The sequence below is a fragment of the Cupressus sempervirens genome, chromosome 7 (genome assembly GCF_028749045.1).
Source record: "Cupressus sempervirens isolate cs-2001-9-10 chromosome 7, ASM2874904v1, whole genome shotgun sequence".
In the NCBI taxonomy this organism is placed as follows: domain Eukaryota; kingdom Viridiplantae; phylum Streptophyta; class Pinopsida; order Cupressales; family Cupressaceae; genus Cupressus; species Cupressus sempervirens.
In genome coordinates, this window is record NC_143124.1 from 5,097,610 (window position 1) to 5,124,543 (window position 26,934).

Genomic DNA, 26,934 nt, shown 5'->3' on the forward strand with positions numbered 1-26,934 from the left:
CTAGTACAATCCGTGGAAAGTCTAGTAGGAGACGACTAAAGTAAGAGAAAGCATTTCGACTACAGAATTGTGTGGGGGTTGTCATGTAAGGAGACATGGCTATTTTCTTTTCCTTTTTTATTTACTATGCTTAACAGAGCTGATTATGAGTTATTCCATGTTCCAAATTTTGTTTTAAGCATGCGACCTTCAATATATTTTAGACCAGTTGAAATATTCTTTGAGTCTGCCTCTACATTTTACGTGCCATGTAATTAGGCAGGAACCAGAGATAAATACATTCTTCGTGTCCAAGGAAATTCTTTGATTTTTAGTCGAATGTCTCAGAAGATAGATTACATTTAGGATTGATAATCTTTGAGAACAGTCTCTGAAGTTCTTCATGAAACTTTATTTTTATCCATTTTAAAATATGTTAAATATCTGATAACAATAATGAGAGCACCAAGGAAATCACCCGGCTAAATGCCAAAATGAGGTGATGAAGGTGCAAGCTATACAAAAAGATAATTGTTCAGGCACCAAGGAGTCACTGGCCTAATGGCCTGATTATGGTGAGGAGTAGATGAACCTATTAAAAAGAAATACAAGAATGAAATCAATAATCAATACTACATAAATAAAATCTAATGCATTTAGCTCATGCAAATTCCACTTTTGAAATTAGTTATCAACCTGAGCGGTAGAGATCAAGTTATAAACCCACACTTCGAAATCCTTGGCCAGGGTGGTAATAGTAAAACTTGCCACAACAAATTGATCGTGTTGTTGTCTAGATGCTTCAATGAAAGAATAATTGTTGGGACCTCAACCCACCTGATTACTTTGATGGCTGAATCAATGAACGTCCCATACCCGACCTCAGGGTAGGGAGGGTCATTCTATTAATTTAGAACCTCTAGGGATAAGTAAAAAGGTCCACGGGTGGGATGTTAAGCCTATGATGATGCTTCTTCTCTCACTAGAGTCAGAGCTTGGACGACCAATTTAGAAAGTCTCACAATTAAAACTATATGTTCTATTAATCTGTAAGTTTAATATTTTCCTTTCAAGCAGAAGAATCATTTACTGAAAAGTTAGATATTTTCTTAAAATTAGTTAGTTGATCATGTGCATTTTTTATCTACATTTCCATTTTAGTAAACTATAATTAGTTCAAATTTATTTTCAACTGACTATTTAAATTATTTATTAATAATAACCTTGATAGAATAGAAAAGCAATGTAGACTTAAATTCAATTTTGAACCGTTAATTAATTCTATGTCATGTAAATATGAAATATCTTTCAGTTAGTTTAATGATGAAGTTAGTTATAAGAAAGCCATTTGTTACATATGGTATCAAAGCCAGGTTCAACACTGAACCTAGGGCACATCACCTTTCTAAAATCAAATAAAAATTGGAAAAAACTGATTACAGGATGTTAGTACGTAAAACACCTCACAAGAAAACACGACAACTTATTTTTCCTTACCTTATTAAGAATATGACTAAGTACGATTATTCTTGCTGTTTCGAGCCTCAAAATGATGAAACATTGAGCCAAGTCATTCAACGAATGAAGGAGGAGAGAATTCAATGGACCCCTACTAAGAAGGCAGCATACAAAAACAAACTGATTCAGATTTGGAATGCTTAATAGAGCAACCCCCTCCTCCATTTTCATAGATCATGGATGGTACGAGACATGTACCAGACAGAACCAGATGTTGCAAAACAAGAATGAAGATATTCTATGGATATAGACTACCTCAATAGAGGAATTTTGTAAATAAAGATTGCTTTGTCGAGCAATGGATATGATTTTGTAATTAAAAATTTTGCTTTGTCGAGCAATGGATATGATTTTGCAATTAAAAATTTTGCTTAGTCAAGCAATGAAAATAAATTTTGCTTTGTCGAGCAAAGGATATGATGTTGAAATCAAAGATTTACTTAGTTGAGCTATATAAATGAATTATGTAATTGCTTAGTGGAGCAATGAAAATAAATTTTGTTATTGAAAATGATTTTGACAAACAATGAGAAAATGTTGAACAATAGAAATGAAATTTTCTTTTGCTTAGTTGAGCAATAAAAAACTTAACTATGTGAACTAACAAGTGAAAGACCTGAAAAACAACATGAGTAACAACGAGAATGCACAAACTGAGAGATAGTTTGAGAGAACCATCAAACCTCCAACGAACTGTTACTTCAAATTTTACAAGAAACACAACTAAAACTAGAAACTATGGATAGAAGAATGAGTGAGATGGCAGCCCAGATGGGGCAACATCGCGAGGAAGTGCAAGACACACCCAGGGCCGAGACAGAAGTCTCAGGACATAATAGAACCCCCTCCCCTAAACAACCTAATAAACAAAAGAAAAAGGAAATCGTGGCTAATTTATCAATAAATATTAAAAAAATTAAACCCCCTAAATTCTCTGGTACTGATTCTGGAGAGGAAGCTGAAGCATGGCTAATAGAGATGGAATAATACTTCGAGATCTGAAACTTTTCAAAGACCTCAAAGGCAGTTTGGGGCATATACCAATTCACCGGAGAAACGACATGGTGGGGAAACATCAAGGTGGAACTGAACATTAGATTTACTGACATTACATGGGAAAAGTTTGTAGACATATTTAAAACTTGATGGTTGCCTCAAACTTTCTATGTCCAGAAACTCATGGAATTTTAGAACTTTAAACAGGGGGATTTGTCAGTTCATAGATACTGGGAGAAATTTACTAGGTTGCTTAAGTACGTACCACCCTACACACAAGATACCAACCTAAAGGTAAGAAAGTTTATCATGGGACTAAATAGAAGGATAGGGGAAGCCGTAGATGTCCTTGCACCATGAACCATGGAAGAAGCCTTGAAAAAAGTTGTTTGATAGGAACATGAGATTAAAAAGGATGATTCTATTCAGGACAATAAGAGAAAGACCAATTGGAACTCAGAAGGTGTTGAATCTTGACAACCAAAGAAATAGTTTAGGGACTTTAAGAACAACAAACCTGAAAACAAAAGCAATGGAACCAGAGACATCCAAGGAAATTTTCAGGTGAACAAAAGTCACTAGAATAATGAGAGAAGAGGACCACCAGGGGGTTGTTGTATTTGCAAAGGGAACCACTTTAAGAGACAGTGCCCTAACTTCAATCAGCCACAACGCCGATCTTTGCCACAACAACAATAGATTTTTCAACAGAGAATTCACACAGCCTTGGATAATAGACAGGTGGAGCAACCCCGTAGACAAGGGCCAAGGTCGAGCAATGCCTGTTTGAAGCCCAAGTGGATTTTTCAAACTTCTTCACAGAACTAAATTTATATGTAACACTATTAGGATCTTATGACATTATCATTGAAATTAATTGGCTCAACGAACACAAGGCCAAGGTACATTGCCTTGCCAAAAAGGTCAACTGTGTGGATGATCGAGGTAGACCCACAAGTATCTCAGGGATCAAACATGAAATTAGATCCCAACAAATTTCAGCAATGCAACTTAAGAGGTATGGAAGAAAAGGTTGTGAAATATTCACGGTAAGGGTTGAAAATACAAGGAAAACCACATATGGGAATGACTATATTTATGATGGAGAAATTAAGTAAAAATTAAAAGAATCATTTGAAGAAAAATATCCCTATTTGAAGAACTATCAAGATGTATTCCCTAAGGAACTTCTTGGATTACCCCCTTCTTGGATATTTGATTTTACCATAGACTTAGTTCCAAGAGCAGAGCCTATATCCAAAGCCCCATATAGGATGACCACCACGGAACTTATGGAATTGCAGATTCAACTGCAGGATATGTTGGATAAGAAAATGATTCAACCTAGTGTTTCACCATGGAGAGCCCCTATGTTATTTTTAAGGAAGAAGGATGGAACCATGAGGTTTTGTATAGACTACAGGATGCTTAATAAGGTCACCATCAAACATCGGTACCTGTTACCCAGGATAGATGATCTCTTTGACCAAATGAAGGGTGTGACTGTGTTCTCAAAATTGATTTAAGATCAGGATATCATCAACTACGAATTAAGGATGAGGACATACACAAAACTACTTTCAGGACTAGATATGAACATTATGAGTTTACGGTGCTACCATTTGGATTAACTAATGCCCCTGTGGCCTTCATGGACTTAATGAACAGTATATTTCACGATTGTTTGGATAAATTTGTGTTGGTATTTATAGATGATATTCTTATATATTCTAAAAATGAATAAGAACATTAGAGACATTTGGAGATAGTATTACATAGACTTAGAGAACATAAGTTATACGGGAAATTATCAAAGTGTGCCTTTTACAAGAAAGAAATTCAGTACCTAGGGCATATTATTTCGGCACAAGGCATAGCAGTAGATCCATCTAAGATTAAAGCAATTAAGGAATGGCCCATACCTAGAAACGTATCTGAAGTTAGGAGTTTCATGGGGTTAGCTGAATTTTACAAAAAAATTGTCAAGAACTTTTCAACGATAGCCTATCCAATCACATCACTTCAGAGGAAGGGAAAGAAATTTGTTTGGATAGAAAGATGTCAATTAGCTTTTGAGTTTCTGAAAGAAAAACTGACTACTACACTATTTTAAAGGTACCCCCGATCGGCAAAAACCATTTGTGGTAATCACTGATGCCTCAGGTGAAGGATTAGGAGGTGTGTTAATGCAAAAGAACAAGTCATTGCCTATGAGTCTAGGAAGTTGAAAAATTATAAACAGAATTATGCACCTCATGACCTAGAATTAGCAGCCATAGTACATCCTTTACAAATGTGGAGACATTATCTAATTGGAAAACATTTTGAGCTCTGATCCGATCATCAAAACTTAAAATATATTTTCACTCAACAAAATTTGAATGCTAGACAAAGAAGAAGGTTAGAATTTTTAGCAGATTATGAGTTTGACATAAGCTATATTAAGGGAAAAGAAAAGAAGGTGGCTGATGCCTTAAGTGAAACAAGACATATTTCAACTATGACTAAGGTCAAAATTCAGTTGAGGGATCAAATTTTACAATATGTAGAGCATGACGAATTTTATGTAAAAATCAGCATGGCACTTATTAGAGATCCGCAAGACTCCAAGTATTTAGATTTTAATTTAGAAGATGATGGATTGTTGAGATATTGCCACAAAATTTATGTACCGAATCATCCTGAGCTGCGAAGATTAATTTTAGGTAAGTATCATTCATCCCCATATTCAAAACACTTGGGAGTAACAAAAATGTTATCCAACATAAAACCCTTATAATTTTGGAAGGGAATGAAAAGAGAGGTAATTGAGTTTGTACCAAGTTGTTTAAAGTGTCAGAGAGTGAAAGTGGAACATCGATACCCAGTAGGACTGTTGCACCCAAATGAGGTACCTAAATGGAAATGGCAAGTAATATCCATGGGCTTTGTATAGGGGTTGCCTATGACCCAAAATCGACATAACACTATTTTGGTCGTACTTGATAGATTGACTAAGGTTGCACATTTTATTCCAGGGAATTTATCTGATGGAGTACTTGAGATAGCCCATAAGTTCATGAAAGAAATTTTCAGATTTACACAAGGTTGCAGAGAAAACTATTTCAGATCAAGATACAAGGATAACTTCCAGATTTTGGCAAGCGCTATTTTCAACCTTGGGTACTAAATTGAATATAAGTTCAGCTTATCATCCTAAGACAGATGGTTAGACAGAGTGAGTGAATCAAGGATTAGAGGACCTTCTAAGGGTTTATTGCATGGATTGGCAATATCAATGGGAAAAGTATTTACTTTTGGTTGAATTTGCATATAATAACTCATACCATTCTTCGATTAAAATGACTCCTTTTGAAGCCTTGTATGGCTGTAAATGCAGGACCCCAGTAAGCTGAAATCGATTAGAGGACAAGGTCATTGTTGGGCCAGAAATGCTTCAAGAGATGGAAGAACAAGTACTTTAGATCCGCTAGAGGTTGAAGGAAGCAAATCACAAGTATAAAAAAATGCTGATGCGAAAAGAACACCTAGAGAATTCACTGTAGGGGACAAGCTGTGATTGAGATTTAAGCCTCAGAAGAGTACTATTAAGTTTGGCAAGAATGCTAAATTGGCCCCCAGATATGTAGGACCTTTCGAAGTTTTGGAAGTTGTTAACCTAGTGGCCTACAGGATTGCTTTACCTCCAACCCTTGCCAGGATGCATAACGTCTTCCATGTGTCTTACCTTAAGAAGTTTGTTAGTCACCATGAGCACATGATTGATTGAAAATTGCTGCAAGTGCGAGGGCCAAGGGTGGTAGAGGTAAAACCACTCAAAATACTCGAGGTACGTAAGTTGCGCTTACGAAATTGAGAGGTAACTCGTGCAAGGTCTAGTGGGACTAGTATACAGAAGATAATGCTACATGGGAAGATTATCATGATATTTTTTAGAAATATACCTATCTATTTACAAAAACTGGAAACTAAGTATTTCATTTCTTTTATTTTAAATCCTTAAATACAATTTGATATTATTTCATCGTGGACGATGAAAAACCTAAGGGGGTGGATATGTTGCAACCCAATTTTTGCCCTAAAATTTTAAATTGATTATAGCCATTGAACCAAATAAATTTTTATGTTCATGTGAAATCGAGTTAGTTCATTATAGCCGTTGTTATATTATGTTAGTTATAGCCATTATTTATTCTTCATGTTCATGTGAATTGAATCAGTTAATTATAGCCGTTGTATCGATCGGATTATCAAATGAAACTATGTCAGTTAAATCTAGCCGTTGTGTTCATGTGAAATGGAATAAGTTAATTTTAGCTATTGTACATTTATGATGAATGAGTTAGTTATTATAATGCAATTTCCTAATGATCACTCGATCATTTTGTTTAACAAATTATGAATCTTGAATTGATGTTTTGGCGAGAATATTGTTCTAAATGTTTACAGGATGAAGATCAGAGAGAGGGGAAGCATTACGAAATGAGGTCATCGGAATGGGATAGTCATAAGATTCAATCATCAGGAATGACAGGTTTGACCTTAAAAATTCCCTAGCAAAGTTGTTAGGACTTGACAATAAATTTCTTGGTGGAACTGCATGAGCTAATATTAAAAATAAACAAAATTCTTACCTTTATTAAATTTATCAAATAATAATATCACTTAATATTATTTTACTCTCTCGATTAAGATCATAGATAAATAAATACAAAGTGGCACCATTACATTAGAATTAATAATCCAATAATGCCACCCTGTAAATACGTATTTATAAACTTAACCAAGATAATAAGATAATATAAAGTAATATTAATAATAAAGTCTTCATCAATTTTTGTTTTCATTTTATTTTTTCCCTCTTCCTTAAGTTTCTTTTCAAAACCGATTGAGTAAATATGTGTATGAATCTTGTAATGGCAGGGCAGCCATAATGTCAACTCAAAATTATTATATGTTAACCTTGTTGTATACAGGCACCCATGCTTGTTTCTAGTCTGCTTTCTTTACATTTTCTCTTTGAATACTTCCCTGCTCTACTACTGTGTCAATAGCACCTAACTATATTTCCTTTCTTGCTTTCCAATGCCAGTATAGTCCGTGGAAAGTCCAGTAGGAGACGACTGAAGTAAGAGAAAGCATTTCGACTACGGAACCGTGTGGGGGTGTCAGGTAAGGAGACATGCCTGTTTTCTTTTCCTTTCTTATTTACTATGCTCAAGAGAGCCGACTATGAGTTATTCCATGTTCCAGATTTTGTTTTAAGCATGCCACCTTCAATATGTTTTAGACCACTTGAAATCTTCTTAGAGTTTGCCTCTACATTTTACGTGCCATGTAATTAGGCAGGAACTAGAGATAAATGTGTTCTTCCTGTCCAAGGAAATTATTTGACTTTTAGTCAAATGTCTCAGAAGATAGATTACATTCAGGATTGATAATCTTTATGAACAGTCTTTGAAGTTCTTCATGAAACTTTATTTTTATCCATTTGAAAATATGTTACGTATCTGATAACAGTAATAAGAGCACCAAGGAAATCACCCGACTAAATGCCAGAATGAAGTGATGAAGCTGCAAGCTATACAAAAAGATAATTGTTCAGGCACCAAGGAGTCACCGGCTTGATGGCCCGATTATGGTGTAGATGAACCTGTTAAAAAGAAATACAAGAACGAAATCAGTAATCAATACTACATAAATAAAATCTAATGCATTTAGCTCACGCGAATTCCACTTTTGAAATTAGTTGTCAAGCTGAGTGGTGGAGATCAGGTTATAAACCCACACTTCGAAATCCTTGGCCAGGGTGGTAATAGGCAGACTTACCACAACAAATTGATCGTGTTGTTCTCCAGACGCTTCAATTATTTTTTCAAATAACTGCTAGTACCTCAACCCACCTGATTACTCTGATGCCTAGATCAGTGAACATCCCATACCCAACCTCGAGGTAGGGAGGGCCATTCTATTAATTTAGAACCTCTGGGGATAAGTAAAAAGGTCTACGATTGGGAGGTTAAGCCTATGATAATGCCTCTCCTCTCACCAGAGTCAAAGCTTGGACAACCACTTTAAAAAGTCTCACAATTAAAACTGTATGTTCTAATAACCTGTAATTTTAGTATTTTCCTTTCAAGTAGAAGAATCATTTACTGAAATGTTAGATATTTTCTTAAAATTAGTTAGTTGATCATGTGCATTTTTTATCTGCATTTCCATTTTAGTAAACTATAATTAGTTTAGATTTATTTTCAACTGATTATTTAAATTACTTGTTAATGATAACCTTAATAGAATAGAAAAGCAATGTAGACTTAAATTCAGTTTTGAACTGTTAATGAATTCTATGTCATGTGAATATGAAATATCTTTCAGTTAGTTTAATGATGAAGTTAGTCATAAGAAAACCAGTTGTTATAGACTATCTCATCTAGCTCAAGGTCTCCATAGTGTAGTACCCTGGTCACCTTTGTTGAGCTTGAGCTTGGTGTAGAAATTTGTAATGGCATTACCCTAGGGCTCGACTTCTAAAGGACTATTGCAGGAGTGCTAGTTGTCGGTAACTCTACCAATGTCTATATGGTGGCCTCCTCTTCCTTTGATGTGTCCTTTTCTTCTTTTGACCTCCCCTGATCAATAACAATAATTTGCGGTGTACTTGTTGGTTGTACTATAGGATCAGATGTAGCAATCTGTCCTATTGGCCCTGTTGTTCTATCTTTCCCTTCTACACTCGGCTCCTACTGCATTGTATCACCTGTTCCTGATGTGTCAATTGTTGGAAATAGTGATGGAATCATTAGTAGTTGAGCACTAGTAGCTTTAGAGATGACAGAGGGTGGTTGTTGTGGATTCACCTTGTCTCTAATTGAACCTGCTACTGCTTTCTACAATTCATCCACACTGACCAATATAGGATTTGTACATAATTTTGCCTATTGTGTGGATCGGTCAAGGATGTTTGTGAGATCCTCTGTAGTTAATGGACTAATGTTTTCACAAGATTTGTCAGGAACATCTTTCACAGTTATAATATCTGCAGGTGTGATGATGACATGTGAAGGGTGAGAAGGTGGCAATTGTGTGTCTTGCACACTCTATTTTTCTTGTTACTACTGTTGTTGGTCAGCTGTTGCCATATCCTCTTTTTGTGTCTCCTCCTCCTCTCCTTTTTCCTTTTCCTTTTCCTCTTCTTCTCCTTTCTCCTCTTCTTCTCCTTTCTCAGTCTTATCTTCTATTTTCTCCTCCTCCTCCTTTTCACTGGCCTCAGCCTTATTTACATCTTCATCCTGTCCTTTATCTTCTCCATCTTTGTCATAAGTCAATTTGTAGATTGACTTTCACAATCTTGTGGACTTATTTACAACTTCCTCAATTTTATTTTGTAAAATGCTAAAGGCTCTATACTTCGATGTAAACTTGCCCCAATGTTTCTTTTTAGCCTTAGCAATTTGTCCTCTTGTCAATTCTGGCATCACTTGTGTTAGTGTTGATTCTCTTATTTCCTTTTCCATCTTAAGACAATAATGCCATTTGTTTTCATTAATCTCATACAACTCCTTAGGCATAGTATTGTCCAATTCAAGAGGTGTGTTCTTGAATTCTGCCTTCATGGCATACACAAATTCATCTATCTTATTCTGATATTCTCTACTTAGTTTATTCAATTCAATATTTTTCAAGTCAAAGAAGTTTGCATTCTTAGCATTTTCACAAATTTTATCAATAACAGACTTGGGAGGATGGCTTACCACTTTAAACTGGCCAATGTCCTCTGATTCTATTCTCTCCTCATCATCTAAGTCTGGTTGTGCAACATACTTTCTTCTTGGTTTCTTCTGCACTTGACCAGTTTGCTCAGTAGGCTTCTTCTTTTCTTTGGTTTGCTCCTTTGCCTTTTGAGTAGAGGCTCTTGTTGTGGCTCTTGTTTCTGGTGTTGGCTTGGCTTTAGTTGACATTGCAACCTTCTTAGCTTTGGGTTGAGCTGCAAGCTGAGTTTTTGCTTTTCTCTTCTTTTGCTCGGCTTGAGCTGGTGCTTCCTCGGCTTCTTCTTCCTTCTCTTTGTCCTCATCTAAGCCTTGTGTTATCTCCAATGGGCCTTGTCCTTGTTCTTCTTCTTCACTCTCATCTTCTTCTTCTTCCTCCTCAACAACTCCCTCAATTCCTTCACCAAATTTCTTCTTTATCTTCCTCACCAATTCATCTTTCCTCTTGATTACAGAGGCTATCTTTAGCTCCATTTCCACTTTGGACTTTACAGCATCATATGTACCAAAGGGTTTGGCAGCCTTATCCATGTCTTTCGCTAGCAATGCTATGATTGCTGCTGATGCTTCATCAACATCTAACTCATAACCCAATGGCCTGAGCCATCTAATCCTTGGAACAATTGCTTGGATGTAAGTACGATCAATGTCAACTAAGAAGCAGATGTCATTGATATGCTATTCCATTAGGGAAACTGGCATCCTAAGTCTTTGTTTCATGGATTTCTTAAAATCCTCAAAATAACTTGTCATTTGTGCTTCAAAGTTAGCACCCATCTGTTCAATGTACTCATTGATTTGAGTAATGGAAGACTTGTTTGATTTCCAATTGAGGGAAATTCTTCCAAAATATAGAAGAATATGCAAACCAAAACTGAACCAAACTTGCATTGAGCACATTTAGACCTTCTGATTGCTGCCAAGTTTTCCATGATCTGCTGTAACAACAGTTCTGTCAGATCATATCTATGATCTTTCTTTACAAGTTTGTATGCCACATCAACAGCAATGCAAGGTACACTATTCAATCTGCTAGATTGATAGAACTTGTGTGATATGACTCTCACTGCAAAATCCAGAAGGGGATCTATAATTGTGTCAATTGTCATGCCCCTCTTATTCCATTTAGCCCCAGTGTTCCTTTCAATGGCTTCTTTGGAATCACTCCGCAGGGTCTAGTGTCGATCTAGGGTTTCAAAAAAAATTTAACTTTAAAACTGCGCAACTCGACACTTGAAGAATACCTTAGATCGACAAAATTGACGTTGAATCTTTGTTGAAATCCATGTAAAAGGCTTCAATGTTGCTCTTCAATCACTTCTGCGCTCTTATCGTTCTTGCTCAGCATTCGAATGGCATGAAATGATCGAAAATCTAACCTTATACCTTTCAAAACCTATTATTAAATGCTTAGTGCATACAGCTGTACGCTCGACTCTGGAAGGTTTCAATATAACTCGGCTTCCACTAAAATTTCCAACTCAGCACTAATTACCAACTCAATCGCTACTGACAAGTCAGCATGTATTGACACCTACTCGACATCTAAAGACAACTTGGCAACATTTGCAAAAACTTTAAATTTTGATGTTGCATCTTTACTTATGCTGATTTCTCCTTTGCAGTGCTTGTTTGTCTTGGGACTGATGTATGATATAGCTTTGTATATCAGTCCCTTACACCTATCCTTGCTTAGTTGGATGAGGTGTGACCACTTGACCTCTTGGGTGAAGTGATCCCTCCATTGGATGTGTTGGCTCCATCCCTTCTCTTCCATGTTCTGTTCATCTCTACTCTGGTGTGTGCCACATCAACATTTGCCTTCCCCTTTTTGAACTTAGAACTTGGTGCCTTGGACCTTGTTGGGCAATACCTGCTGATATGACCAATCTTCAAACAACTAAAGCATGTGGTTTGACTTAAGCACCTACTATATTTTCCTCTGAAATGTGTTCTTATACAAGTTTTAGGAACATGCCCATACTCTTGACAGTAATGACAACTTTGCCTAGTATTGTAATCCCAATTGTAGTGGTGTTCATGGCTATTTCTTTTTGCAGGCTGATTAGGTGTCCACATAGGCTTTGATTTGCACTCAAAAGCTCTATGACCATACTTTTTGCAATTGTAGCAGTGCCCTTCAAATCTTGGTGTCCTGATAGTCCTAGTTCTACAGTCTTGTGTCTGGTGTCCCCGCTTGTTGCACTTGTGGCAATGACCCTTGTTCTTGGGTTTGTCTTGCTGGCTGCTCTTCTTACTCTGCATACATTAGCAGTGTCCCTTTTTACCATAGAAATGACAAGTGGGTTTAGTGTTCTTACCTTTGTCACTTCTTTCCTCAGCACTCTTTGATGTCTCTCCTTCTTCAGTACTGGTGAAACCTAGTCCTAAAGTGTCATTGCTGGATCTTGGTGATTTCAACAATTGTTCAAAGTGCTTGATGGCTTCACTTGATTTGTTGAAGCTTTTTGCTATCTTCTTCTCTCTCCTCAACTCATTCCACAATTGTTCATTTTGCATTCTCAAGGTGAACTCAATGTCCTTGACATTTAATTCATGATGAGCATTCATCATTTGGCTAAGGGTATCTAATTGCATGTTGGAGACTCTTGCTAGCTCTATTGACTTCTCTTCCAGTCTATTTGCAAGGTTTCTTTTATCATCCTCAAGCATAGCCCTATCCTCAATGGCTCTTTTCTTCTGTTCAGTTATCTCACATAGCATCATGGCTTGTGATTCTTGCTCCATTTTAAGAGATCTTATCTCTTATGCTTGAGCTCTATTTTTTACCATCAGTTCTGCTATTGCTGCATCAAATTTCTTGGAATCTCCATTGGCAAACACTTTTGTGGTATCAATCTCCTTGTAGTGTGTGTCATTTTTAGTTATGGCTATATCCTTCGTTCTTTTCAAGGATTTTCTCAACTCTCCTCCGGCTTCCTCCAAGTTGTGTATAGCGAGTTGCACATCAATCACCTGATTCTCTATGATCTTCCCAAGTTTGAAGACTTCCATCTTCAGATGTTTTCTCTAAGTTGTTAGGTTTCTCCTTGTGAGTACCGAGCTCTAATACCAATTGTTGGAATAATCAAATGGGAGGAGTACTTCTGAGAAGGGAGTGAATCAGAAGTAATACAATTTATCCTTAAAAACTTTTAACTGAAAATAAATTGCATGCATATAAACATATCAATAAAGCTTAAAATAAGCACATGCATCAACACACATAATACTAGAATTTGGTAACCTAAAAACCCTCCAAAATGAGAAGGTAAAATTGGGATGGGGATGATACCCACAAAATCATTGTAGCAATAATGTTTGACCACTTCTAATGGTCGGCCCTGTTAAAGGCCTGTCTTGTTAAAGGCTTTACCCTGTGTCAATAATGACTTGGTTAAAGGATTTACAAACACTTTACATGAAGTGTCACCCTGTTAAAGGATTTTATCACCTCTTTAAAGGATCTACAACCTAGTTGTTAAGCTAACCTATCACCGTAGAATTTTCTTTCTAATACAATTGCTAGAGAGTATTAGATTCATAAATATGGTTGCTTACAATCCTTGATTGCTGAATTCAGGCACTTCATCTGCTCAATCTGATCTGATCCTTGCTTGATTTGATATCTATTCGTTGCCCTTGCTTTATTTTGATCAACTAAATATGCAATTGCTGATCAATTCACTAAGTCTTTGACACCCCTGCTGCTTGCCCTATTTTGCAATTCACTCTTTTAGCTTTTCATGCGCACAAAAACTCCTTATCATGGGGTCTATGGCTTCTTATAAAGGCTTCTAAGACTTAGAGTTCGAGATGAATTCACGTGTTTAATTTTCCCACTCAAATCTTCAAATTTAGCCTACTGGTTGCATGCAATCTCCACTTTTCTTATTGGCTACATGCTGATTGCATAGGTAAAAGAAAAGATTCAAACTTATCTTTAAAATCCTTTAAGAATCATCCAAAATGGTTTTCATTTGAGTTTGTGAAGGTAAAAACTCATATGTTGATTTTGTGTTACTCAGCACATACTGGATTACTAGTGTTCGTCACATATATGATCCTGGTTTGCTCAACACCTATTGCATTCTGTCTTGCTCGGCACATGTATGATTCTAGCTTGCTCGGCACATGTTGCATTCTGACTTGGTCAACATCAACTGTGACTCGACACCTATATATCACTCGACACCTGAAGTCACTCGGCACCTGTTGGAATTCAAGCTTGGCACATATAGAGTACTCGGCCTCTATGTGAAAATTGGTTAAGTGTGTTGACACTCAATTGTCAAAACCAATCTGAGACCAACATTATCAATAACAAAATATTAAAATAATATCGAGTCAAGTACCATTGTTCTGTCTTTCAACAGTAAAACTTTATACTAAATTTTAATCGTTTAATGGATTATCTAAATCTTCATCTTCTTCTTCTCATCATTAAAGGCAATAGTTGATTCACAATGGGATCAACTGCACTGATGACTTTCTTCCTTCTAAGTTGATGAATTCTTATTACTTTTCATTGTACAATGACCTTGTTAGTTTGTAATTAACATCCTACTTGGAAAAATGTTATATAAGTAGCTTGGAACTTGCTTCACCTATTGAATATGTTGTTTAATGTTTAAAATATCATTTATCACGATACAAATCTTCCAATTAATTGAATTGGGGTCATTATCGGCAATTGGATATAAAAATTTCACTAGAAGATATATTGAGTGCTAGTTTAATTTGATGTGATGAATATTTGAACTTAAAAAAAAATTGTTTTGTAATGCCAAAGATCTTTATTCAAATTCTATAATAATCATTTTTTGTACTAAATTATATAATGTATCTCAGTGGAACTCTACTTGGTTCGCACTTGGCTTGCTTGGGCCTATCCTGTTTCGGCCATGGTTTGACCTAGGTTCGGCCTGAAAGAACCAACTTTCGTGGATTTGAACCCAAGTGGAACCCAAAAGGGATCCAGGACCAAAAACAAGAACTAGTTAGAAAAATCCACTTGGTTCAAAGGGTTGGGGGTAGAACTGGGTAACTAAGTATATAACAAATATATAGTTGCATTCAAAGTCACTACAAGTAGTTATTGTTCTGTATAATGCCACTGCTCTTATATTTGAAACCATCCTGCCTTTGTCTTGATAGATAGATTCTATGTTAATAATTCTTCAACTAAAGATCATTGTTAATGACAACTTCTTTGCATCTTTCCACTAGTTGACATCAATGACAATAATTCTATCATAAAGTTCTAGCTGCTTTGAGAGATCATAATAGGTATCATATTTTTTCTTAATTTTTTTTGTAAATATCTTTCAAACAGACTGTTGAAAAATATTGGGTGACTACTCAATCAAGTCAAACGAATAATTTTTTTAATGAAACCGCATATAAAATCGAAGATAGTATTAGAAATGGACTACACAAGAGACATGTTTGCTATAACGTATGATAATAGAAAAAATATTATTTTCAAATCTGTGAAAAAATAACACTGCAAGAATGCTGAGAAAGTAATTGACATCCTCTGCGAATCAGACGAGCATCCTTATCTTATAAATTTTTATAATTGTGCAGAATATAATGAGTTCCTTATATATTGTGATGGAGAGATATGAGTTTGAGTTGAAACATTTTATTGATGCACAAAATAATTAGTTCTTTAAAAAAAAATTGCAAAAAATTATTCAATTCAAAAATTTTGTAGAGAGAAAAATAAAGAATCAGGAGAACTAGAATGGGGCTAAGTTTCCCTCTAAGATTCTGAAGCTGCTATAGTTGTAAAATAAATATTATTTAATATTAGCAAACTACTTATTTAATTTTATTACCAGAGTTGAAGAAACCATTTGTTAAATATTAAAATAATAGTTATTTTATAACTAATCTTAGCAGCTTCAAATTTTTCTGCCAAATCTTTATTATTTTTCTCTATAAAAATTTTTAATTTAAAAAAAAATTATTTTTATTTTTTTCAAGAACCAACTATTTTGTATATCAATGAAATGTTTCAAATCAAATTCACACTTTTCTATTGTAATATATAACTCATATTTTTTGCACGACCATAAAAGTTAATAATATAAGGATGCTTATCTGATTCATAGAGAATGTTGATTACTCTCTCAACTTTCGCATGGTGTACTTTTTTCACAGATTTGAAAACAATTTTTTTTTATAATCCTACGTTTCAACAAATATGTTTCATGTGGTCTATTTTCAATACTTACTACAATCTTATATTTAGTTTCATTAGAAAATTTATTCACTTGACTTGATTAAGTAGTCATTCAATGTTTGTCAATGATCTATCTGAAAACTATGTACAAAATAAAATAAAATATGATACTTGGTATAATCCCACAAAGCAACTGGAAGAAAAATTTTCAATACAAAATTTTTATAAAGAAAGAAAAATAAAGATGTGGGAGACTGTAATGGAGCTAAGTTTCCCTCGCAGTAAGATTTAAAGCTGCTAAGGTTAGTCGTAAAATTACTATTATTTTTATATTTAACAAATAATTTTTTCAACTCGAATAATAAATTAAACTCGTTGTTGTACTCTGATCTATCTTTAATTATATTTAAAAATTTTGGCTAGCAAATTAAAAATAATAATGAAATGTGTTTTTTGATATAGAGAAATAATGTTTTGTCTTTCACACATTCAAGATAAAATAATCATTCACAGAGACTTAGTGCCAAATAATGTTTTGTTGAAATTTAAAAATGAAAGTCTATGTGTAAAACTTTTTGGTCTCATTATAAATAACAGTTTTGAAGCTAGCCTCGATTTTGACTATAACAAAATTGGTAAGCTTATTTATTTTATTTTATTACTATATAATTGATTTTTGTTAATGTATAAAATATTTTATTTTATTTTATAATGTTGTGTGGTTTCAACTGTTATGAGGTATGCCAACCATTTAGTTAGTAAAGATACACTTGTATTTTTTGAACTTTAATTGATCTCTTGTGGACCCTATAATCCTAGGAAAGACCTTACTCAAGGGCAAAAAAAAAAGCTCACAAAATCAGTTCTTTGATTGAATTTTCATAACTACAAATGTTTTGTTTATAATTCAAGTCTTCAACAATAAATCAATAATTGTGTATTCTTTAAAGATCACATAGTTTCTAATATAATAAACATTTTACTAGTGAAAATGATTCTTAGAATAAATATGCAAATCTATTCAAAGATCAAATACTACTAATCAAGTGTAATTTCAATACCACAGTCTTACTTGAACACATTTAATAGAATCACCAATTAATACATCAATATTCTAAGAAAGAACTTGATTGCCACAACATTTGATAATATCAAAAAAAATATTATCATTTTTATTTTACTGACTACCCAACACACAGATAGACAACTCCCAATACACATGCTCAAAGGTAGGCAATGATCAAGCAACTCTCGATGCATAATCAACCAACCAGCTCTCGATACACCACAAGGGCTCTGATTAGATTGCTCTTGTTGTCAAATATTCAGTTAGCAAGTGTGATTCATTTAGAGATTTATCAACGAAGAGTTTTGCTTAGCAAAAATGCTCTTAACATTGAAATTTTGATTATTTATTGTATGTATATTCTTGATTATTTCATTTAATCTGATTCACAACAAGCGAGCTATCAAAAGGAATTCACATTAGTTGTCTTGATAAATGAACAATTATGCAATGTATAATTGGTGTTGATTAGCCCAAATAATATAAGAGCAAGGTCTAATTATTAGTATCTAATGAGCTTAACTATATAATGGGCTATCGACTGAAATAGTAACATAGCCAATAATTCATTAAAAGAATATTGATCATTTGTGTATCTTCTTTATACATTACATCTAATAGCACTCACAAAAAAATTTAAACGAAGCTACATAATTAATATTTAAACCCATGACTTTATATACCCAAAATTAAACAATATAATATAGACTTCTAAATTTTGAAATATATACCAAAAGTTATCTAACGTAAATGTCTCTATGTTCGATAATTGATAATGTCCATTCAATCAACAATATTATCACTCTCTCACTAGTAAAAAATTAAATTTATAATTAATCTCTTCTTCAATAATGAACTACTTGCTCCTTAATGCACTGCGTGTCTTACAAGTGTTCTTCTTTATCTGCTCTAGATGATCACTTGGCCAAAGTCGATAGCTTCGGCGAGAGTAAAAGAAGTTATTCAATGTCAACCCTAGATTGATAAAATTCATCTCACATGAGCTCCTAAGCTGCTTATATTAAGTCACTGCATTTTGGCTAACTTGCTATATCTTGACTCTCTGATCACATTATGCAATCGTTTACTTACTCTAATCAACCCGACTCTATAGAATATTAAAATTTTGATCAGATTTGTAAAAGTGGATTTTTGATTGTATTTGTTATATCAATATTAATATTTATCATAAACAATTTCTTAAACTTAACTTTAATTACATAAATAATAGTTGTCATACAACTGTGAGTACAGATTGTATTTTTAACAAAATCATATTATGAATATGTTTGTCGAAAATATAGTGACTTGAAGACTGAAGAATATTACGTGCTCGTTGTATTACTGAAATTAATGATGAACTATGCATAAATATCACCGTGGATAGTCAGGAGACATGTCTATAAATGAACATGTCTCCATGGTACCTAGTGACATGTTATTTCATAGACCTGTCTCCATGTTAAACACAATCAACGTTAGTTGACAGTCATGACTTTCTCGAAATTGTCGATTAAATTGATCAATACATAAGTTAATGCATAGTTTGATAACCGGTCAAATAACTAATCAATCAATATTTTTTATAATAATAGTATATATAATTTTCTGAATTATTATTATTTATATTCATTTCTTCAGCACTTACGTGCAAAGTTTTCTATTAAATAAGTGTTATATTATGTGAGAATCTTTGCAATTGAATGAGTCGTTTGTGTTTTATGATTTTCCAAATAAATGATAAATGCTTAATATGGCAGATTTGGTGGGATTTGAAAGTTGATCTCCCTTTCTAAAATGAGATTTTCCTCTTTCTATTCACCATCCCAACCATGGTGGTTTCTCCATAAGAATAGGGCATATAGCTATTTTTAATCAAAGTATGTTCTTGTATTTTAATAATATTTAAAGGATCAACCAATTGAGCCCCCCATATTTTGATATATCCCCTTGTTGATGATATGTACCTTCAATCAGAGAAAATTATATGACTAAATACTATTAGTAGATGTATATGACTAGATATGTGAGATATAATAAAGAATATCTCTCTCTCTCTCTCCATATATAAAACATATATTTAAATAAAAATTTCGTACGTGAGTGCTGACAAAATTAATATAAATAATAATAGTTCAAGAAATTATATATATACTATTATTATAAAGAATATTAATTGATTAATTGTTTGACCGATTATCAAAACATGCATTAACTTATATATTGACCAATTCATATTGACAATTTTTGGACAATCGTGACTATCGACTAACGTTGATTATGTTCAACATAAAGACACATCCAAGAAGAAACATGTTACTAAGTTATGTGCAGACAAATTCATTGATGGACATGTCTCCTAACTATCCATGGTGATACTTATGCATAGTTCATCGTGAAATTCAGTAATAAAATAGATACATAATATTCTTCAGTCTTCAAGTTACTATATTTTTGATAGACGTATTCATAATACAATTCTGTTACAAGTATAGTCTGTGCTTGCGATTATATGACAAGCCTATTATTTACTTAATAACAATTAAATTTAAGAAATTGTTTCCAATAAATATTGACACTGATTTAACAAATACAATCAAAAATCCACTTTTACAAATCTAATCAAAATCTTAACATGATATCAAAGCCAGGTTGATTAGAGTAAGTGGATAATTGTAGATTGTGATTAGAGAGTCAAGTTATAGCAAGTTAGTCAAAATGCAACGACTTAGGATAAATAACTTGGGAGCCCACATGAGATGAATTTTATCAATTTAGGGCTGACATTGAATAACTTTTGTTGCTCTAGCCGAGCCTATCAACTTTAGCCAAGTGATTATTTAGATCGGATAAAGAAGAACACTTATAAGAGGAGCAATGCATTAAAGAGCAAGTATTTTATTATTGAAAAAGAGATTAACTATAAATATAATTTTATATTAGCTAGAGAGTCAACGATAATATTGTTGATTGAATGGACATTGTCAATTATTGAACATAGAGACATTTACATTGGATGACCTTTGGTAAATATTTCAAAATTTGGAAGTTTATAATATATTATTTAATTTTGTGGATATAAATTCATGGGCTTAAATGTTATTTTTGTAACTATGTTTATATTTCTTTATGGACATTTTCAGATGTAATGTGTAAAATAGATATAACAAATGATCAATATTTTTTTAATAGATTATTGGCTATGTTACTATTTAAGACGATAACTATTATTGGGCCAATTTCATAGTTAAACTCAATAGATACTAATATTTGGTACTTGCTCTTTGATTTTTAAGGTAATCAACACCAATTATACATTGCACATGGATTTTTCATTTATCATGATGACTAGTGCGAATTCCTTTTGATAGCTAGCTTGTTGTGAATATGAGGGTGAACATGTTAACTGAATGTCTAACACCAAGATAAATCTAATCAAAGATGAAGTGATGTATCAAGAGTTGGTTGGTTGATTGTGCATCGACAGTTGCTTGAGTGTTGCCTACCTATGAGTATGTGTATTGGGAGTCACTTGTCTATAAAATAAAAATGATAAAAATCATTTTTGATATTATCGAAAGTTGTTTGTGTGTGTGGCAGTCAAGTGTTTTCTTATAACATTGATGTGTTAATTGGTGATTATATTGAATGTGTTCAAGTAAGATTGTGATATTGGAACTATACTTGATTAGTGGTATGTGATATATGAACATATCTACATACTTATTCTAAAAATCACTTTCATTAATAAATTTTTTATTATATTAGAAACTCTGTGATCTTTGAATAAAGCAGAATTATTGATTGATTGTTGAAAAGTTGAATTATACGCAAAATATATTGTAATTATTATGAAAACTCAATCGAGGAACTGATTTTGCAATTTTTTTAACCCTTGAGTAAGGTCTTTCCTGAGACTATTATACATGAATTATCGAGTCAACATGAGATCATTTGAAGTTCAAAAAATAAGTGTATCTTAATTAACTAAATGGTTGGCATATCTCATAGTAGTTGGAACTATACAACATTATAAAATAAAATAAAATAAAATATTTTACTTATTAACAAAAATTAATTACATAGTAATAAATAAAATAAAATAAATAACCTTATCAATTTTGTTGTAGTCAAAATTGAGGCTAGCTTCAATTATGCTGAAACTACATAGTTTAGACATAGACTCTCATCTTCAAACTTCAATAAAATACTATTTAGTACTAAATTTCTGTGAATGATTCATTTATCCTGAATGTGTGAAAGACCAAACATTATGTCTCTATATTAGAAAAACATTTCATAAGTATCATTAATTTAAAAGCCAAAATTTTTAAATATCTTTAAAGATAGATTATAACACAATAATGAGTTTTATTTATTACTAGAGTTAATAAAACCATTTGTTAAATATAAAAATAATAGTTATTTTTATGAGTAATCTTAGCAGTTTCAAATTTTGTTCAAAGGGAAACTTAGCCCTATTTTAGTTCTCCAACATCTTTGTTTCTCTCTCTATTAAAATTTTGGATTAAAGAACTTTTTTCCGGCTGCTTTGTGGGATCATAACAAATATTATATTTTTTCTTTTAGCTTTTTGTAGATACCTTTTCAATAGACCATTGAATAACTACGCAATCAAATCAAGTGGATAAATTTTATAATTACACTAAATATAAAATTGGAAAACATATTGAAAATTGACAATATGAGACACATTTGTTGGAACATATGATTACAAGAAAAGATATTATTTTCAAATATGTGCAAAAAGAACACTGCAAAAAAGTTGAGAGAGTAATAGATATTTTCTATGAATTAGACGAGCATCTTTATATTATATATTTTTTATACTCGTGCAAAAGATGTAGGTTTCTTATATATTGTGATGGAGCGGTGTAAATTTGATTTGAAATATTTTATTGATGAACAAAATAATTGGTTCTGAAAAAAAATACTGAAAGTTTTTTAATCCAAAATTTTTGTAGATATGATAAGATAAAATAAATTATTAATGTCCAACAAGAGACCAATGAGGGTCTAGGGATTGGAAATAGTATAATGGGAAAACACCAGTAGAGGGAGCACCAAACGGTGTCTGCAAAAAAAATGTGAAAGAAAAACAACAAAATAACTAAGAAAAGGGAATAATAACAGCTAAGAACTCCTCACAGGCAAGAAGTAGTCCAAAATGGAAAGGTGAACATTACGGCAATCAGGTACTCTAGAAGGTCACCTCTGAAGTATAATAAAGGGACATTGTTGAGTGTAATCTCCACAAGGTCTCACAGATCTGGTGTCAACCGATAGTGCAAAGAGGTCGCTTCAATCCTTAGGCAAGAACTATAAGATTGAAGAAAAAGGTGATAAGCTGCGTAGGGGTCAATGTCGAGCAAAGTTGGAGCTGTATAGTGTGCTCACGAAGCTACATGGTCTTCTGAAGATAAAGTACAAGATAATGCTGGTCAATATATCTAAAGAATGAGGGAAGAAATCGACACTCTTTGAACAAACAGTAGAATCTCTCTCCAGCCTCATAGTAAATGGGACAACCAAAAATAAAGTGAGACTCAGTCTCAACCTCCCTGATATGACAAAGCTAATAGATTTTGTCCTCCCTACCAATCTGGTGATCAGTTTGAATACATAGCCGGTGAGAACCAACCTTGAAAGATCCCAAGGAAATGCAAAGAGTGTGAGTCCAATAATGGGTGAGGTACAAGGGACATATGATGATCTCGTCCTGGATCTCAAGAAATTGCTCAACATAGAAAGTCATACATTGACAGAGCCCACCTGGGGGATTCCTCTAGGTCGTGATAACATACTATCTATAGATGTCAAGTCTAACATGCTCATTCAACTCTCGCTAAGATGAAAGAAGATGAGCTAAGCATCCAGAGAAAATTGGAAGGGGGGAAAACGATCCAAAATAATACCAACCGAGCCTAAGAAAGCAGAGCCCTGGGTGTACCAACAATGAGCAATGCGACCTGAGTCAGAACTTGCCACCTTCATAGAGGAGTAATAAGCCAAGTAGGAATATTTTTGATGATTGTTAGAGGAATCAACGAAGCTTCGAAGCCGGTGAAGTAGCCAAACTAAATCAAAGATGGTCCCCAAACTGAAAGGGTGAGCACCAAACTCAGCTAGAATGATGTTGTGGTGTGAATCGATGACATTTGATAATGTGCTGAAGAAAAAGAGTTTGGACTCTCTCAACAAAGGCCCAATTAGACTCCAAGAGAGGGGCCCAAACAGTAGAACTATAGAGGATAGTCAGCTTAATTAAGGAGTCAAAAAGAGACATCTTGGTCGTGGTGTCCTGAAAGTGGTGTCAAAAGCACTATCGCTCAAGAAGAGCAAGGAAACCAAGCCCCTTGTTCACTCTGGGCTACATGGCTAGTCTTAAGTTGAATCGAGGTTTAGAAAACTTAAACCCTAAGTAAGTATATATGAAGATGCAATCTCGCTCTTAGTACCCTGAAAGTAAAAATGGAGATGGATGTCCTTAAACAATTGAAGACCATAACCCGAGTCTTGCCCAGATTTACAACTAGCTCACGTGATTTGCAGAAAGAGGCCAAGCCATCAAAGAGTCGTTAAAGACCCTCGAGAGAAGATGCCAAGAGAATCACATCATCAGCAAATAAGAGAATAGAGATCAATACCTGATGTAAATAACAACCATCACCAGGGAGTGAACAATCATGGAGAAAAGCCTCAAGCTCGTCAATGTAGATGCCAAAGAGAGTGGGGGAGAGAGGACAACCTTGTTTCACCCCGATAGTGCTCTGGATAGGATCACAAAAGCCCTGTGGAGTCTTGAATCTACCACAACACGTTCATATAACCTCATAATAGCTATGAGAAGAATCTCTAAGATCTCGATGTCTCTAAGATGCTGAAAGAGAGCCATCCAAGGGACAAAGTTGAAAGCTTTGCGAAAGTCAACAAAACAATAATAAACTTTCGCCGAGCGGTGGTGAGCCTCCTCAATGATGGCCCGTAAAGTCAAAATGTGATCAGTAGACAAAAATCTGAATGAAACCCATCCTGACCTCTAGCCCGACAATGTCGTTGATCGAGCTCACTTGACAAGATATTGTTCAACACAAACATTGAGTTTGGTGAAGGTATGCCCAACCATAATGGTCCTATAGTTTTTGAAGTCAAAGGCTAGCCAAGATTTATGGATTAGATAGATAATATGTTGTGACCAAGAGTCAGGGAAGTCGACACAAACCACTTGATTAAAGAGCACTATAAGAAAGGGACAAAGAGTTGGGGAAGCCGACACAAACCACTCGATTAAAGAGCACTTGAAGAATTCAGTTTGAAATCCTTCATCATCTAGAGTTCTGCTACTGTTCATAACTCTAACTATCGCACTAATGTGGGAGAAGGAGAAGAGGTGACAACGGGTGGGGGGAGGATGAGACGGAGAGGGGGCTGGCCAAGGATATCACAAAGTGTGGAGGTGTGGGAAGCAAGGGAGTGAAAGTCCAGATTAGAGGGAGGGAGGGCGTGGTGAGGAAACATGGTGTGCCAAAAGAGCTTTGGGGACTAGAATAACAAGACACAAAGACACTTACACTGCATTAAACTGAACTTCTATTTCTTATGGCAAAGAAAGCGGTGGTAGTCAAGCCTCAACTGAGAGGAAGAAGAGGAAGTAGTGGGTAGAGTAGAGCGAAGCATGCAATTAAAGGATTTGTAGTCCTCATCGAACCACTGATTCATGGGGCAAGACCTGCGAGTGGGATGAGGGGTGAACAAAGAGGTGCAATGGGGAATGGAGAGAAGGGCAAACTCCCACAAGGCAAAATAGAGGTGATGTGCCTAGAGCTAGGGAAGGGGTCTTGGGGGAGAAGTCATCTAAGATGATGGATGAAGAGCTCCACGTCACCATCGGAGAAGTGAAAAGAAGTGTGAGCATGGGGGAGGGAAGAGGGGGGCAAGAAGAAGCGGATAAGTAATGAGGAGAAGGTGTCAAGGGTCCCCAAAGGGTAGTGCTGAGGAGGGCATGGTCAGCCAGAGGAAGGTGAGAGATGGTAAAGCAACAAATGAGAGGGATGAAGGAGGCAGTATAGAGAACATAGTCAACAACGCTAGCACCACCACCATGTGGCCAAGAAGTGAAGAGTTCGGATCCAGGAAAGAAAGAGAGTCCATTCAAGATCACTAAGTCAGAAGACTCGTAAAGTTGTAACAAATTATGACCATGCCTGGTGAAGGGCCCCTAACAATCTTCGGAGAGCCAAAGCAGACCCATAGAACTAGGATCAAAAGTAGTCATACACATGGGATCAAACCTGCAATCATGGAGAGAAGGTTGTAGGTCTTTGGTCCGTGCATAAAAGTCTTCCAAAATAATGATGTCCCCCATGGCAAAGAATCTGGCAATGTGCTCAAGAAGGTCCTTATAGGGGTCCCCACCCTCAGTACTGTGAATTGTAAAGAGAAAAATAAAGATGTCGGAAAATTAAAATGGGGTTAAGTTTCTTTCTAAGAAAAATATGAAAATCCTAAGGTTAGTTGTAACATAACTATTATTTTAATATTTAACAAATGGTTTCTTCAACTTTGTTAATAAATAATGAGTATTATCAAAGTTGTAAAAACCATTTGTTAAATATAAAAATAATAGTTATTTTGCAACTTACCTTACCAACTTCAGATTTTGTTCAGAGGGAAATTTAGCCCCATTTCAATTTTCCCACATCTTCATTTTTCTTTCCCAATAATTTTTTTGGATTGAATAACTTCTAAGAATTAATTTTTTTTCAGAACCCAACTATTTTGTTCATCAATAAAATGTTTCAAATCAAACTTGCACCTCTTCATCGCAATATATAAATAACTCATATCTTCTGCATGGCTATAAAAATTTATAACATGAGGATGCTCATCTAAATCGTAAAAAATGTCAATTACTCTCTTAGCTTTCTCGTGGTATTCTTTTTTTATAGATTTGAAAACAATCTCTTCTCTATAATTATATGTTGAGTAAACATGCATCTCGTGTGGTCCATTTCCAATACTATTTTTTATTTTATATGTGATTTCATCAAAAATAGAAAAGGAAAAAAAAATTATACTTTTTATAATCCCTCAAAGTAGTTGGAGATTTATGATGGAATTATTGTCATTGATATTAACAAATAAAAGGATACAAAATAGTTGTCATTAACAATGATCTTTAGAGTGGAAAGTAATTAGCATAGAATCTATATATCAAGACAAAGGCAGGATGATTTTAAATAAAAGAGCAATGACATTATACAAGACAATAACTACTTGCAATGACTTTGAATGCATTTGATATGGTTCATTTCTAATACATTTTTTGATTTTATATGGGATTTCATCAAAAAAATTATCTGCTTAACTTGATTGAGTGGTCATTCAATGCTTTT

General features: G+C 34.3%; 1 protein-coding gene across 1 annotated transcript in view; it reads right to left on the reverse strand.

The window, feature by feature from the left end:
• Positions 1-26,934, reverse strand: part of LOC149545127 (uncharacterized) — a 162,094-nt gene that overhangs the window by 103,155 nt on the left and 32,005 nt on the right. The gene's annotated exons all lie outside the window — the stretch shown is intronic.